The 17,335-nt window shown below is 46.7% G+C and overlaps 1 long non-coding RNA gene across 1 annotated transcript; it reads right to left on the minus strand.

Annotated features, from left to right (window-relative positions):
- Window positions 1–550: 550 nt before the first annotated feature.
- Window positions 551–6,028, minus strand: LOC143781067 (uncharacterized). The gene is made up of 4 exons (XR_013216528.1): window positions 5,932–6,028; window positions 5,500–5,627; window positions 1,953–2,014; window positions 551–891 (listed from the first exon to the last, which is right to left on the minus strand). It is a non-coding gene; the product is annotated as an uncharacterized LOC143781067 (long non-coding RNA).
- Window positions 6,029–17,335: the final 11,307 nt, after the last annotated feature.

Genomic DNA, 17,335 nt, shown 5'->3' on the forward strand with positions numbered 1-17,335 from the left:
TTTTCATAGTATGTGGTTTTTGATTTTTTATGTTGAGGTATTTAGATTTAGGACTCACAAATATGTGGACCCTTAGGGTATGTGTCCACGTTCAGGATTGCTTCAGGCTTTGGTCAGGATTTTATGCAGGTAAAATCCTGACCAAAACTGCACCTGAGGTCACTGGCAGGTCACCTGCGGTGTTCCTGCGTGTTTTGCTCATTGTAGCAACATGCTGCGTTTTGGAAAAACGCACCGCATGTGCGTTTTCGCGGCAAAAACGCATGTGTTTTTTAACGCATAGTGGAGTCGGGATTTCATTAAATCCCCTCCACTATGCTGTAACATCTGGACGCTGCGTTTTTGACGCTGCGGAAAAACGCAGCGTCAAAAACGCAGCGTTTCCTGAACGTGGAAACATACCCTTAACGTAGGTTGCGAGCTTCTTTATTTTGGCCAAAATATCAACCATTACCTCATCTGATTCAGTTATTATGTAACGAATGGAAACAGAGGCACATATGGTGAAGTTCACATTCATTTTTATTGCAGATTAACATGGAACCTCGGGACCACGGTCTGGGTGCTCCAAAGGGGGCGTGACTACGTGAGCCCCAGACACCCGTGGTAAGATCCCACGAACAGGGTCAGAATGGGATGCCTGGGGGACACGGGTGCTACCTCCAGTTAGACCCCAGACTTGTGGTAGCTGACCCAGCAGGACAGATGGACAAGTAGGGTTAGCAGGTGACGTAGAGCTAACCGGTGTGTACCCGGAGTATGGGTAGAAGCTGGTTCCAGCGGTATTGATGTTGTCCAGAGGTACGGGTAACTGAATGGCGGGACGAGACGGAACTGGAGTAGGCATATTGGAGGTCATCCAGGAAAGCCAGGTAACGGGTAGCAGATAGTCTATGGAGACAAATAGTGTAAGCGGAGCACTGGCAGATAACTTCAAAAACAGAAGCACATGCTAGCGGAAACTGGAAGTTAGCAACAGAGGATACTTGTTGCTCCGACAACCTCCCTATTGTGAAGGGGCTAGAAATAGTGATAATTAACACACCCTTGGTTAGAAGCACTTTTTAAAAATGCGCGCTGTCTCTTTAAGAGAGCGTGAGAGAACGCGCGTGCTATCTATGCACACAGCCCGAGAAACTGCTGGCTGCATGCCAGGAAGCAGAGGAGGAAGGGGAAGCAAAGGCTGTGTCAGGACAGCGTGGAGCCGACACAGAGCGGGAGTCCCGACGGGGACCCCGCAAAGCTACAGGAATCGGGCCCGGTGTAACATATCATATGCATTAATATCTTTTCATCTTTTTTTGCACTTTTTACCATGTTTTTGCAGGATGTAGCCGGGCCTCTTTTTGACGGATGGGTATACTGGGGCATCATTCCTGATGTGTTTGCATTTTTTTTTGGCGCTGGGCAGCCTGCCTGTTCTATAATGTTGGGCGTCATCAATTGGCTGTAAACCAGACACACCTGTATCACACATATCTATGTGAATGGTGCCATATGCAAGCCCTATCAGTGTGCAGTTATTCCTACTAGGCAGCCACCCCCTCTATAATTTTGGTAGGTTTGTGAGTGCTGCTTATATCAGTAGGTTGCACCTGTGCTGCCAGTTCATGCCACATGTCTAGCTTGGACACCCAATAGTTGTAAGGCACAGAGGAATCACAAAGGACACTGGTACAGTCAGCAAGGTACTCCTTCAGCATCTTCCAAAACTTTTCCCTCTGTGCCAGAGTACCCCACGCACCATGGTCTGGGCAATTGCAGGGTCTGAAAAAACTGTCGTAGACCTTTCATAGTGTTCCCCTCCTCTGCTGCATCTGGTGTGTGTCTCCCTCCTCTCTACTCCTAAGTTGTACTGATAAGGAATAAGGGTCTCTGACCTCTGCCACTAGTTTTGTCAGATGGGGAATTTTTTTAAATAATCTTTCATCTAAAGCCTTCTCATACTGCACCTTCTTTGTAGACCTCTCCGCCACAGTAAGGATAGATGGAAAGTTCTCCTAGTAGCGTGGGTCTAGAATGATGAACAAGCAGTAATTATTGTTGGCCAAAATGCATACAATGCAAAGGTCATGGGAAAGTTAGCAGAACATAAACACAGCCATGTGTGCCAGACTACCAACAGCCAAGACTTCCCTGCTCCCACCAAGAGGACGACTGTCCATGTTGTCCACCACATCCTCCTTCTCGTCCTCCTCCTCAACTTCAGGCCATCCATGCTGAACAGATGGGATGAAGGTGGTGTGAGTACTATCGTCTATAGCACAGGCAACAAGCTCCTGTTCCTTCTCCTCTTCATTATCACTCAATCTGCGCTGAGAAGATGAGATGAGGCTGGGCTATGCAGCATCACCCAGTTGGGTTTCTTAAGGTACCGTCACACTAAGCGACGCTGCAGCGATAGCGACAGCAATGCCGATCGCTGCAGCGTCGCTGTGTGGTCGCTGGAGAGCTGTCACACAGACCGCTCTCCAGCGACCAGCGATGCCGAGGTCCCCGGGTAACCAGGGTAAACATCGGGTTGCTAAGCGCAGGGCCGCGCTTAGTAACCCGATGTTTACCCTGGTTACCAGCGTAAAAGTTAAAAAAACAAACAGTACATGCTCACCTGCGCGTCCCCCAGCCTCTGCATCCTGACGCTGACTGAGCTCCGGCCCTAACAGCACAGCGGTGACGTCACCGCTGTTGCTTTCACTTTCAGTTTAGGGCCGGCGCTTTAGTGTCAGGAAGCAGAGGCTGGGGGACGCGCAGGTGAGTATGTACTGTTTGTTTTTTTAACTTTTACGCTGGTAACCAGGGTAAACATCGGGTTACTAAGCGCGGCCCTGCGCTTAGTAACCCGATGTTTACCCTGGTTACCAGTGTAAAATATCGCTGGTATCGTCGCTTTTGCTGTCAAACACGGCGATACACGGCGACCTAGCGACCAAATAATGTGCAGACCTTCTAGCAGCGACCAGCAATTTCACAGCGGGATCCAGATCGCTGCTGCGTGTCAAATACAGCGATATCGCCATCCAGGTCGCTGCAACGTCACGGATTGCTGGCGATATCGCCTAGTGTGACGGTACCTTTACTCCATTTCAACTTGCTTTGCTTGAAAAGCCTCCTCTAATTGTGAGAGGTGAGCATTTCAGTAGATAGAGAAGCGAGATGGTGACACTGATTATGGTGTCATCACCACTCACCATCTTACATAGTTACATAGTTACATAGTTATTAAGGTTGAAGGAAGACTTTAAGTCCATCTAGTTCAACCCATAGCCTAACATGCCCTAACATGTTGATCCAGGGGAAGGCAAAAAAACCCCATGTGGTAAGAGTAAGCTCCACCATGGGGAAAAAAAATCCCTTCCCGACCCCCACATACGGCAATCAGACTAGTTCCCTGGATCAACGCCCTATCAAAGAATCTAATATATACCCTGTAACATTATACTTTTCCAGGAAGGTATCCAGTCCCATCTTAAATTTAAGTAATGACTCACTCATTACAACATCATATGGCAGAGAGTTCCATAGTCTCACTGCTCTTACAGTAAAGAATCCGAGGCTGTTATTATGCGTAAACCTTTTTTCCTCCAGACGTAGAGGATGCCCCCTTGTCCCTGTCACCGGTCTATGATTAAAAAGATCATCAGAAAGGTCTTTGTACTGTCCCCTCATATATTTATACATTAACATAAGATCACCCCTTAGCCTTCGTTTTTCCAAACTAAATAGCCCCAAGTGTAATAACCTATCTTGGTATTGCAGACCCCCCAGTCCTCTAATAACCTTGGTCGCTCTTCTCTGCACCCGCTCCAGTTCAGCTACGTCTTTCTTATACACCGGAGACCAGAACTGTGCACAGTATTCTAAGTGTGGTCGAACTAGTGACTTGTATAGAGGTAAAATTATGTTCTCCTCATGAGCATCTATTCCTCTTTTAATGCATCCCATTATTCTATTTGCCTTTGTAGCAGCTGCCTGACACTGGCCACTGAATATGAGTTTGTCATCCACCCATACACCCAGGTCTTTTTCATTGACGGTTTTGCCCAGAGTTTTAGAATTAAGCACATAGTTATACATCTTATTACTTCTACCCAAGTGCATGACCTTACATTTATCCCCATTAAAGCTCATTTGCCATTTATCAGCCCAAGCTTCTAGTTTACATACCGTATTTTTCGGACTATAGGACGCACCGGACTATAAGGCGTACCCAGGTTTTAGAGATGGAAAATAGGGAAAAAAATATTTGAAGCAAAAAAAATGTGGTAAAATATTTAATAACTAGTGTTGAGCATTCCGATACCGCAAGTATTGGGTATCGGCCGATACTTGCAGGTATCGGAATTCCGATACCGAGATCCGATACTTTTGTGGTATCGGGTATCGGTATCGAAACAACATTAATGTGTAAAATAAAGAATTAAAATAAAAAATATTGCTATACTCACCTCTCCGACGCAGCCTGGACCTCACTGAGGGAACCGGCAGCGTTCTTTGCTTAAAATGCGCGCGTTTACTTCCTTCCGTGACGTCACGGCTTGTGATTGGTCGCGTGCCGCCCATGTGGCCGCGACGCGACCAATCACAGCAAGCCGTGACATAATTTTCAGGTCCTCAATGCCTAATTCTAGGCATTCAGGATTTTAAAATTACGATCCGGCTTGTGATTGGTCGCGTCGCGGTCACATGGGCGACGCGACCAATCACAAGCCGTGACGTCACGGGAGGCAGGAAACGCGCGCATTTTAAAATTACGTCACGGCTTGTGATTGGTTGCGTGCCGCCCATGTGACCGAGACGCGACCAATCACAGCAAGCCGTGACGTAATTTCAGGTCCTCAATGCAGAATTAGGCATACACGGAAGGAAGTAAACGCGCGCATTTTAAGCAAAGAACACTGCCGGTTCCCTCGGTGAGGTCCAGGCTGCGTCGGAGAGGTGAGTATAGCAATATTTTTTATTTTAATTCTTTATTTTACACATTAATATGGATCCCAGGGCCTGATGAGAGTTTCCTCTCCTTCAGACCCTGGGAACCATCAGGGATACCGTCCGATACTTGAGTCCCATTGACTTGTATTGGTATCAGGTATCGGTATCGGATTAGATCCGATACTTTGCCGGTATCGGCCGATACTTTCCGATACCGATACTTTCAAGTATCGGACGGTATCGCTCAACACTATTAATAACATAAATAACATACTATTATATGTGGTGTTATTACATATAATAGTGTGTTATTATGTTGGAAGCTGCGGGACCAGTGTGGTGTCTGTGAAGTACTATATGAAGATGCTGGAGGGTGAGTATAAGAATGGGGGCACAGGGCTTATAGTGAAAGCACCACTCCAGCACTGGAAAATAACACTGGAGTGCTGCTTTAAAATCCCATGGGAGAACTATAACTCCCAGCATGTCCTGCAGATCCTATGACATGCTGGGAGTTATAGTTCACCAAAGGAGTGGCAGAGTGCTTTATTGTGTTTTGTAAAGACTAACCTCTTAATTGTGGGAGCCAGCCTGTGGTGAGGTAAAAGCTGGAGCATCCCATGGCTGCACACACAGAGCCCTCTCTCTTGTTGCCTTTCCACAGCACATGCGCAGGACATAAGAGGAAGCTGCAGATTCTAGGTGGAATGCCAAAAGGAGAAAAATTCAGAGCAATGATTTATAAAACAAAACTTTAATTGCCATAAATAGTACAAAAATATATATCAAAACATTACATTATTTAATGACTAGAGCACAGGATGAATGTCCCAGGAATGCTGGAAAAGCGCCCATCCCCCCACTCCCCCAGATGTAAATACCCTTGTAATGGTATGCATAAGAAAAAGCACCTACACTATCCAACCAAGGTCACCCCAAAACAGTGGGATTCTATAATAATGCCATTAAGTATGGTGGTGGAAAAAAGGTGCTAGCACTTACCACTACACAGAGGTAGGAGGGGGCGGTCGGGCGATGGTCCCCAACGCACGTTTCGTGGCCACCAGTGCCACTTCCTCAGGGGGATGGTGGAAGTCTGAAGGACCTATGATGATGTCAGAAGAGGGAGGGCTCTGAGCTGCCATGTGATGCTCCAGCCCGCCCACTTCTGACATCACACAGGTCCTCCTTGTGCACCACAGACAGCTCAGCGTCCAGCACAGGCAGGTATGCAGCGATCTCCTGGCCCCTGCTGCTGCTGCCTCCTCCCCCAGACACACAGATTCTCCCCAGAATCAGTGCTGGGGAAACTGTGTGTCACTGCTTAAGTGCAGTATTCATTTGCTGCTCCCCGCTCACCACTCAGCTGATCGGTGGGCGGGGAGCCGCTAATGAATATTCACTGCACTTAATCAGCGGGGCCATGTGGTTTCCCCAGCAGCTGATTCCGGCAGCGGGGACATCCTGAAGTGGGATATCATTGCATCCCACTCGCTGCTGCTCCCCTCCCCACATGCTATATCCGTACTATAAGACGCACCCACACTTTCCTCCCAAATTTGGAGGAAAAAAAGTGCGTCTTATAGTCGGAAAAATACGGTAAATCATCCTGTAATATAAAATTGTCCTCCTCTGTATTGATTACCCTGCAGAGTTTAGTGTCATCTGCAAATATTGAAATTCTACTCTGAATGCCCCCTACAAGGTCATTAATAAATATGTTAAAAAGAAGAGGGCCCAATACTGACCCCTGTGGTACCCCACTGCTAACCGCGACCCAGTCCGAGTGTGCTCCATTAATAACCACCCTTTGTTTCCTATCCCTGAGCCAGCTCTCAATCCACTTACACATATTTTCCCCTATCCCCATTATTCTCATTTTATGTAACAACCTTTTGTGTGGCATCGTATCAAAAGCTTTTGAAAAGTCCATATACACTACATCCACTGGGCTCCCTTGGTCCAGTCCGGAACTTACCTCTTCATAGAAGCTGATCAAATTAGTCTGACATGATCGGTCCCTAGTAAACCCGTGCTGATACTGGGTCATGAGGTTATTCCTCTTCAGATACTCCAGCATAGCATCCCTTAGAATGCCCTCCAAGATTTTACCCACAGTAGAGGTTAAACTTACTGGCCTATAATTTCCGAGCTCAGTTTTTGTCCCCTTTTTGAATATTGGCACCACATTTGCTATACGCCAGTCCTGTGGTACAGACCCTGTTATTATGGACTCTTTAAATATTAAAAATAATGGTCTATCAATGACTTTACTTAAGTACTCGGGGGTGTATCCCATCCGGGCCCGGAGATTTGTCAATTTTAGTGATTTTTAGACGCCGCTGTACTTCCTGCTGGGTTAAGCAGGTAACCTTTAATTGGGAATTTTTATAACTAGTCATATTGGCTGCCATGGGATTTTCTTTTGTAAATACTGATGAAAAAAAGTCATTTAGCATATTGGCTTTTTCCTCATCCTCATCCACCATTTCACCCAGACTATTTTTAAGGGGGCCAACACTATTATTTTTTAGTTTCTTACTATTTACGTTGTTAAAGAATATTTTGGGATTATTTTTACTCTCTCTGGCAATGAGTCTCTCTGTCTCAATCTTTGCTGCCTTGATTTGCTTTTTACAGAATTTATTAAATTTTTTGTATTTATTTAATGCCTCCTCACTACCTACTTCCTTTAATTCGCTAAATGCTTTCTTTTTGTCACTTATTGCGCCCCTTACAGCTCTATTTAGCCATATTGGTTTCCTCCTATTTCTAGTATGTTTATTCCCACATGGTATATACTGTGCACAGGTCCTATCCATGATGTTAATAAACGTCTCCCATTTTCTTTGTGTACTTTTATGTCTCAGGATATCGTCCCAGTTAATTGCACCAAGATCCTCTCTCATCCGAAATTTGCCCTCCTGAAGTTTAGTGTCCTTGTCACCCCTCTACTACACATCTTATTAAAGGAGACATGAAAACTTATTATTTTGTGATCACTATTCCCCAAGTGACCCCCAACCCTTATATTTGCTATGCGGTCTGGCCTGTTGGTTAATATTAGGTCTAGCAGTGCCCCCCTCCTTGTTGGGTCCTGAACCAGTTGTGAAAGGTAATTGTCTCTCATAGTTGTCAAAAAACGATTACCTTTACTGGAACTGCAGGTTTCTGTTCCCCAATCTATTTCAGGGTAGTTGAAGTCCCCCATAATAATGACTTCTCCTTGAGTCGCAGCTTCATCTATTTGCTTTACGAGGATATTCTCCATTGCTTCCATTAGTTTTGGAGATTTATAACAAACCCCTATCAGTAATTTATTATTTTTTCCCCCTTCCCTTATCTCCACCCACAGGGACTCTACATTTTCATTAGATTCACCTATATTATCACGCAGGATGGGTTTTAAGGTCGATTTTACATACAGACACATCCCACCCCCTCGCCCATCTGTACGGTCATTTCTGAACAGGCTATAACCCTGCAAGTTAACAGCCCAGTCATGGCTCTCATCCAGCCATGTCTCAGATATCCCCACCATGTCATAATTATGCTCCAACAGCATTAATTCTAATTCGTCCATTTTGTTGGCGAGGCTTCTGGCATTAGTATACATGCACTTGATGTTCCTCTCTGTACCTCTATTCTTTCTTAAATTACTAACTGATCTAACCCCATCCCCCATGCCACCGCCACCCCCAACTTCCTTATTTGTGCCCAAGTCTCTATCTGCACTATCTTCCCCTCCTATAAAATGAATACCCTCCCCCAATCCCTAGTTTAAACACTCCTCCAACCTTCTAGCCATTTTCTCCCCCAGCACAGCTGCACCTTCCCCATTGAGGTGCAGCCCGTCCCTAGCGTAGAGCCTGTAGCCAACTGAGAAGTTGGCCCAGTTCTGCAGGAACCCAAACCCCTCTTTCCTACACCAATTCTTGAGCCACTTATTAACCTCCCTAATCTCCCGTTGCCTCTCTGGCGTGGCACGTGGTACAGGCAGTATTTCGGAAAATACCACGTTGGAGGTCCTTGCTTTCAGCTTGCAGCCTAATTCCCTGAAATCATCTTTAAGGACCTTCCACCTACCTCTAACTTTGTCATTTGTGCCAATGTGCACAATGACCGCTGGGTCCTCACCAGCCCCTCCCAGTAATCTGTCCACCCGATCAGCGATGTGTCGGACTCGAGCGCCAGGTAGGCAGCACACCGTTCGACAATCCCTGTCTTTGTGACAGATTGCCCTATCTGTTCCCCTAATAATTGAGTCCCCCACTACCAGCACCTGTCTGGCCTGCCCTTCTCTCTTATTTCCCTCCTTACTGGAGCAGTCACTCCTCCGGCTTTCAGAGGGCATGCCTGGCTGCAGCAATGCTACACCTGTACTGGCACCCCCCTCATCTGCCAACTTAGCAAACTTATTGAGGTGTGCCAGATCAGGACTAGCCACCCTGGCACTCTTCCCTTTACCCCGCCTTCTATCTGTCATCCAGCTAACTGCCTCACTGTCCTGCAGCTCCATTATACCATCCCCCCCTCATCTATCCCATTGAGCATCTGCTCAGTGAGCAGAAGACTCCTCTCCATATTGCCTATGGATCTCAGTGTTACCAGCAGCACATTTAGATCCAGAATCTGGGCTTCCAAATGCACAACGTGCTCACATCTCGCACAGCAGTATGCACCCTCGACCGGCTGATCAAGGACTGCATACATGTGGCAAGATGTGCACTGGATGGCATTAACAATAGTGGAGCACATTTCCTAATGGGGATTGCACCACACAAATGTTAATTAAAAATAAATACAAAGTATTAATGAAAAAAACAAAAAACAACAACAACAAAAAAAAAAACAGACAGCAATTCCTCCCTTGGAAACTCCCTGATTCCAAAGTCACTGAATCACAAGTCATACAAAATCGCCGTGTGCACTACTGGAAGGAGTGGTGCTAAGGTTAGGTTCCCACACCTTCTTAGACAATAATAGAAAAGAACCTAGCACTCAACTTGATGCCTTTAGAGTGAGTTTTATTGTAGTGGTACACAATAAACGTTTCGGTCCTACACCTGGACCTTCGTCAGTAACTACATGTGAAACATAATAAAATGTGAAAAAATAAAGTAACAAAACATTTAACATAAAATAAGGTATATACATAAATGCTGAGGAGAAAATCGTGGCATCCATATCTATAATGGTCGAAATGTATCACAGAGGCAAAAGCTGAAGGAGAGATCCTAAGCATCTAGGCAAGAAAGTTCCACATATATAGGGAAGTGTGGGCCCCCCCTGTGATCGATTCGTGAGAGGTGAGATACGTACCGTACTGCAGAATAGTAAGGGGACATAAGGATCGAAAGGCACGCAGAAGCGGCGTCTGCGGATGTATAAACACAGTTCCGTGGGGGAATTGTGAGAAATGAAAACGATAAGTGAGTATGAAGAAAGGCAGGGCCTGAAATGAATCATACCTTATGACTGAGCCACACAGGGGCAGTGCTGCAGATGTAAAATAGAGAGACAGAGGAGCGGGATGAGTGCCACTTCCAATGTGCAGGAAAGGGTGAGCTGTGCGCTGGAGAGAGGATTACCTGTGGTGACTGTAGACGGTGATGGCGGGAGCAGACGCGGATTCCACCGCTGGTCTGCCGGTGTGCGGTGGGATCGCCATTACATGGGGGTAGGGCGGGACTATCAGTACAGGAGAGCCAATAGCGGCGCTCCCGCAAACCGGAAGTGACGTCGCGCAGATAGAGCCTCACAGTGCAGCCGAATACAGAGCTGTCAAGTGTGGTATGAGGAAATGACGTCCGGTTGTCAGGGAAACCAGGCAAAACAAAGTCTCTAGTAGTGGTGGTGTAGCAGCGCTATAGTAAAGCTGTAGAATCCTGCGGCGCAAATGCACTGTGGTGGTATATGGAGGAGGATACACGTGCAGAGTACATCTAAACATTTACTGGATGAATGGACCTAGAACTGAGGTGCCCAAAGTGGAATACTTCTGTAGTAGGTGACCGGAATCCTGGTGGTGGTGATCCTAGGTTCTATCTTTGTGCCATGACAGACGGTAGATAGATGTGAACAGTAGATTAGTCCGGTGTGACAAGCAGGAGAGAAATAAATTTCAATACAGACGATTCTACTGGCAAAAAAGGAAAACAGAATTAGCCAACAATAGATACATGTTGCGATAATATATAAACAGTAGGATGGCTGGAGTCCGTGTAAACCTGTGGATAGTACCGTATGATGGAACAATCAGCAGATAACATATTACAAAAAAGATATTACAAAAAAGAGGCTAAATCATAGTCTCTATTGAGTCCCAACGGATGAAGTGTCTCTAAAGTGTGGATCCAAAAAGCCTCCCGTCTTTTGAGACGGGCAACCCGGTCCCCACCCCTCCTAAATGGGGGGACATGCTCTATGACCTGGTACCGTAGCTGGGAGACGGTGTGGCCCTGGTTGTGAAAGTGAAGGGGAATGGGTAACAATAGGTTCTTGCGGCGGATCGTCGATTTGTGTTTAGAGACACGGTCTCTTATGGATTGTGTGGTTTCCCCTACGTATAAGAGTCCGCAAGGACATTTGATTAGGTATATCACCCATGATGAGGCACACGTAAAGTAATCTGGGATGCGGAATGATTTACCGGACCGGGGATGGTGGAAGGAAGTGCCCTTAAGGACATTGTGACATTGGGCACAGCTCAGGCATGGGAAGGTCCCCATGCGTGGGTTCTGTAAGAACCGCTGGCGAGGGGTGGATATGTCTGGTCCCAGGTCTGCCCTGACCAAAGAGTCCCTGAGATTTGGTGGACGTTTAAAACAGGGAAGGAAAGGGTTCTGGAACTCGGGTACTTTCGGGTATCCCTTAGATAGCAAGTGCCAATGTTGGCGTATTGACCTGTGTAAAATGTATGAGAACGGATGGTATGTGTGGACGAACGGAATGCGGGTAGAAGCTCTATTAGATCGTGGAGTAGGAGGGGCTGCTGCCTTTTCCAGTACCGAGGGTGGATAACCCCGTTGGGAAAATTTAGTGGCCATTTCTTGGAGGCGCACTGGTTTAAGATCCGTATCGGACACAATCCTGGAGACTCTTTGAAATTGTGACTTTGGAACTGAATTCTTAGTAGCCGGAGGGTGGAAGCTTGTAAAATGCAACAAGCTGTTGCGGTCAGTGCTTTTTGTGTAGAGGTCAGTGGTTATCGAACCGTCAGGTTGCATGATGACCAGGGTGTCCAAAAAGTTAACCTGTGTGGTACTGTGGGACATCGTGAAGGAGATTCCCGGCCATGCCGTATTAAGCCACTCGAAGAGCACCGTGAGGGCTTCCAACGAGCCACCCCATATGCAGAACACATCGTCGATGTATCGTTTCCACATTATGACGTTGTCACGGAAAAGCGGGTGAGGGTAAATCAGGCTTTCCTCAAAGTCCGCCATGTAGCAGTTTGCATATGGGGGCGCTACGTTGGAGCCCATCGCGGTGCCACGGATCTGTAAATAAAAGTCGTCCTGAAACAGAAAATAATTCCGGGTGAGGATAATGGTGAGTAGATCGGTACACAGTTGTATTTGGTCAGGTGAGAGACCAGATTGGGTCAGAAGTTTGTGGACAGACTTGATACCCTCTGTATGGGGAATCGATGTATAAAGGTCTTTCACGTCCATAGTTACCAGTATGGAATGTGAGGGGATGGGGCATTTATCCTTCAGGATACCGAGAAAGGAACCTGTATCTAGAATGAAAGATCTAGATGACCTAATCATTGGGGTGAGTATCTTTTCCAAATAGATGGCCAGTGGAGAAAGAATAGAGTCGGTAGACGCGACTATGGGCCTCCCCGGGGGTTTCTCTAGATTTTTATGGATCTTAGGGATAGTGTAAAACACTGGAGTAATGGGGTGTTGTTTCGTGAGGAAATACCGTGTTTTGGGGTCCAAGACACCCAATTCAGTATATCTAGTCAGTGTTTCCGAAATAATTTGTCGGGTGGCAGATTGGGGATCATGCTGTAACTTAGTGTAGACTGTAGAGTTGTTAAGTTGGCGTGATATACTGAATTGGGTGTCTTGGACCCCAAAACACGGGATTTCCTCACGAAACAACACCCCATTACTCCAGTGTTTTACACTATCCCTAAGATCCATAAAAATCTAGAGAAACCCCCGGGGAGGCCCATAGTCGCGTCTACCGACTCTATTCTTTCTCCACTGGCCATCTATTTGGAAAAGATACTCACCCCAATGATTAGGTCATCTAGATCTTTCATTCTAGATACAGGTTCCTTTCTCGGTATCCTGAAGGATAAATGCCCCATCCCCTCACATTCCATACTGGTAACTATGGACGTGAAAGACCTTTATACATCGATTCCCCATACAGAGGGTATCAAGTCTGTCCACAAACTTCTGACCCAATCTGGTCTCTCACCTGACCAAATACAACTGTGTACCGATCTACTCACCATTATCCTCACCCGGAATTATTTTCTGTTTCAGGACGACTTTTATTTACAGATCCGTGGCACCGCGATGGGCTCCAACGTAGCGCCCCCATATGCAAACTGCTACATGGCGGACTTTGAGGAAAGCCTGATTTACCCTCACCCGCTTTTCCGTGACAACGTCATAATGTGGAAACGATACATCGACGATGTGTTCTGCATATGGGGTGGCTCGTTGGAAGCCCTCACGGTGCTCTCCGAGTGGCTTAATACGGCATGGCCGGGAATCTCCTTCACGATGTCCCACAGTACCACACAGGTTAACTTTTTGGACACCCTGGTCATCATGCAACCTGACGGTTCGATAACCACTGACCTCTACACAAAAAGCACTGACCGCAACAGCTTGTTGCATTTTACAAGCTTCCACCCTCCGGCTACTAAGAATTCAGTTCCAAAGTCACAATTTCAAAGAGTCTCCAGGATTGTGTCCGATACGGATCTTAAACCAGTGCGCCTCCAAGAAATGGCCACTAAATTTTCCCAACGGGGTTATCCACCCTCGGTACTGGAAAAGGCAGCAGCCCCTCCTACTCCACGATCTAATAGAGCTTCTAGCCGCATTCCGTTCGTCCACACATACCATCCGTTCTCATACATTTTACACAGGTCAATACGCCAACATTGGCACTTGCTATCTAAGGGATACCCGAAAGTACCCGAGTTCCAGAACCCTTTCCTTCCCTGTTTTAAACGTCCACCAAATCTCAGGGACTCTTTGGTCAGGGCAGACCTGGGACCAGACATATCCACCCCTCGCCAGCGGTTCTTACAGAACCCACGCATGGGGACCTTCCCATGCCTGAGCTGTGCCCAATGTCACAATGTCCTTAAGGGCACTTCCTTCCACCATCCCCGGTCCGGTAAATCATTCCGCATCCCAGATTACTTTACGTGTGCCTCATCATGGGTGATATACCTAATCAAATGTCCTTGCGGACTCTTATACGTAGGGGAAACCACACAATCCATAAGAGACCGTGTCTCTAAACACAAATCGACGATCCGCCGCAAGAACCTATTGTTACCCATTCCCCTTCACTTTCACAACCAGGGCCACACCGTCTCCCAGCTACGGTACCAGGTCATAGAGCATGTCCCCCCATTTAGGAGAGGTGGGGACCGGGTTGCCCGTCTCAAAAGACGGGAGGCTTTTTGGATCCACACTTTAGAGACACTTCATCCGTTGGGACTCAATAGAGACTATGATTTAGCCTCTTTTTTGTAATATCTTTTTTGTAATATGTTATCTGCTGATTGTTCCATCATACGGTACTATCCACAGGTTTACACGGACTCCAGCCATCCTACTGTTTATATATTATCGCAACATGTATCTATTGTTGGCTAATTCTGTTTTCCTTTTTTGCCAGTAGAATCGTCTGTATTGAAATTTATTTCTCTCCTGCTTGTCACACCGGACTAATCTACTGTTCACATCTATCTACCGTCTGTCATGGCACAAAGATAGAACCTAGGATCACCACCACCAGGATTCCGGTCACCTACTACAGAAGTATTCCACTTTGGGCACCTCAGTTCTAGGTCCATTCATCCAGTAAATGTTTAGATGTACTCTGCACGTGTATCCTCCTCCATATACCACCACAGTGCATTTGCGCCGCAGGATTCTACAGCTTTACTATAGCGCTGCTACACCACCACTACTAGAGACTTTGTTTTGCCTGGTTTCCCTGACAACCGGACGTCATTTCCTCATACCACACTTGACAGCTCTGTATTCGGCTGCACTGTGAGGCTCTATCTGCGCGACGTCACTTCCGGTTTGCGGGAGCGCCGCTATTGGCTCTCCTGTACTGATAGTCCCGCCCTACCCCCATGTAATGGTGATCCCACCGCACACCGGCAGACCAGCGGTGGAATCCGCGTCTGCTCCCGCCATCACCGTCTACAGTCACCACAGGTAATCCTCTCTCCAGCGCACAGCTCACCCTTTCCTGCACATTGGAAGTGGCACTCATCCCGCTCCTCTGTCTCTCTATTTTACATCTGCAGCACTGCCCCTGTGTGGCTCAGTCATAAGGTATGATTCATTTCAGGCCCTGCCTTTCTTCATACTCACTTATCGTTTTCATTTCTCACAATTCCCCCACGGAACTGTGTTTATACATCCGCAGACGCCGCTTCTGCGTGCCTTTCGATCCTTATGTCCCCTTACTATTCTGCAGTACGGTACGTATCTCACCTCTCACGAATCGATCACAGGGGGGGCCCACACTTCCCTATATATGTGGAACTTTCTTGCCTAGATGCTTAGGATCTCTCCTTCAGCTTTTGCCTCTGTGATACATTTCGACCATTATAGATATGGATGCCACGATTTTCTCCTCAGCATTTATGTATATACCTTATTTTATGTTAAATGTTTTGTTACTTTATTTTTTCACATTTTATTATGTTTCACATGTAGTTACTGACGAAGGTCCAGGTGTAGGACCGAAACGTTTATTGTGTACCACTACAATAAAACTCACTCTAAAGGCATCAAGTTGAGTGCTAGGTTCTTTTCTATTATTGTCTAAGAAGGTGTGGGAACCTAACCTTAGCACCACTCCTTCCAGTAGTGCACACGGCGATTTTGTATGATATATTCCCTTACGCTGTGCACACTGACGGGTCATGTCCACATTCTCCTATAATGCTGAGGAGACCTCCAGTATCTTGGCACGCTCCACCTTTAATAGTGATTTCCTGAAAATCCCCCCTAGAGAGGCGAGAGGCCGGGATCTAGAACGGGAGCTTCGTCACTTTACCAACATTGAACTCCACTGTGCTACACTTTCTGAATATCTTCGAGCACAACGAATCCCTAGGGGTCTACGGGTCTCACTACGTCCCACACTGTTTCGGGACTCTCCCGAATACTGTATAAAATATGAACAAATACTAAATAAATGTTCTTTTGATATCATCACTCTCACGATCGAGCATTTACAGAAGGCGATCTCTGCCAGCTCCGAAACAATAAAGACCATCGAGGCTCAACTATCCACATCCGGAACTCCCGAGGAACTTTCCATCCTGAAGGACCAGATAACAAAGAACATCGATAAACACCGACGGGAAACACAAGACAGAAAACGCAGTAAATTCAACAGGGACGCAGAGGACTACGAGCGCCAACAGGTGTACAGATGGCAGGAAACCTTCTCTGGGCGACGAAATATACCACGCCAAGGTCCACGTACCTCCCTCGACTTTTCGACATCTGGCTCAGAACAGGAGTCGGGGGCTTCTTCTACTCTTCCACCGCGTTTTTTAGGCCAGCGACAACGCTTCCCAAGAAGAAGGCCACGAGGCGCGGCCACAGACACAGGAGGAGACCCACCTCAAGCGAGGATCACGAGGTCACAGGTACGACCACCCCATTGGTGATCAATATCTCAGACAGACTATTAGGGGTTGCTGAATATAAGATCTTGCAGAAGGGCTTGTCCTTTTGCCCCTCCTACCAATGCCATACGTTTGACCTTGAGATGGACCTTCAAAGGTTCTTTAGGTCCCTGAGATTGAAGGCCTTCTTCTCTACCCCCTCTGAATCACCCTCTATTCAGCCTCCTATAGCCCCATCTGACAATCCTCTGTCATCCCGAAGCCTAGGCCTCTATACTAAGAGCCATTTCAGACCTCCACAGGGCTCACATGCCATGGAGTCTTTTATAGGCTTCGTCAAAGAGTCATTCAAAACACTGTGTGATGACATTAGAAAGGGGAAACTTTTCTTTCCCTCCAACCTTTCCTCTATTGAACGACAAGCCCTAAAGAGCCTACAGGATGACAGTAATCTTGTATTTAAACCCGCAGACAAAGGGGGTGCCCTTGTCATAATGAATAGAGCTGACTACCTTCTTGAAATAAGACGCCAACTTAACA

The sequence above is a fragment of the Ranitomeya variabilis genome, chromosome 6 (genome assembly GCF_051348905.1).
Source record: "Ranitomeya variabilis isolate aRanVar5 chromosome 6, aRanVar5.hap1, whole genome shotgun sequence".
Classification (NCBI taxonomy): domain Eukaryota; kingdom Metazoa; phylum Chordata; class Amphibia; order Anura; family Dendrobatidae; genus Ranitomeya; species Ranitomeya variabilis.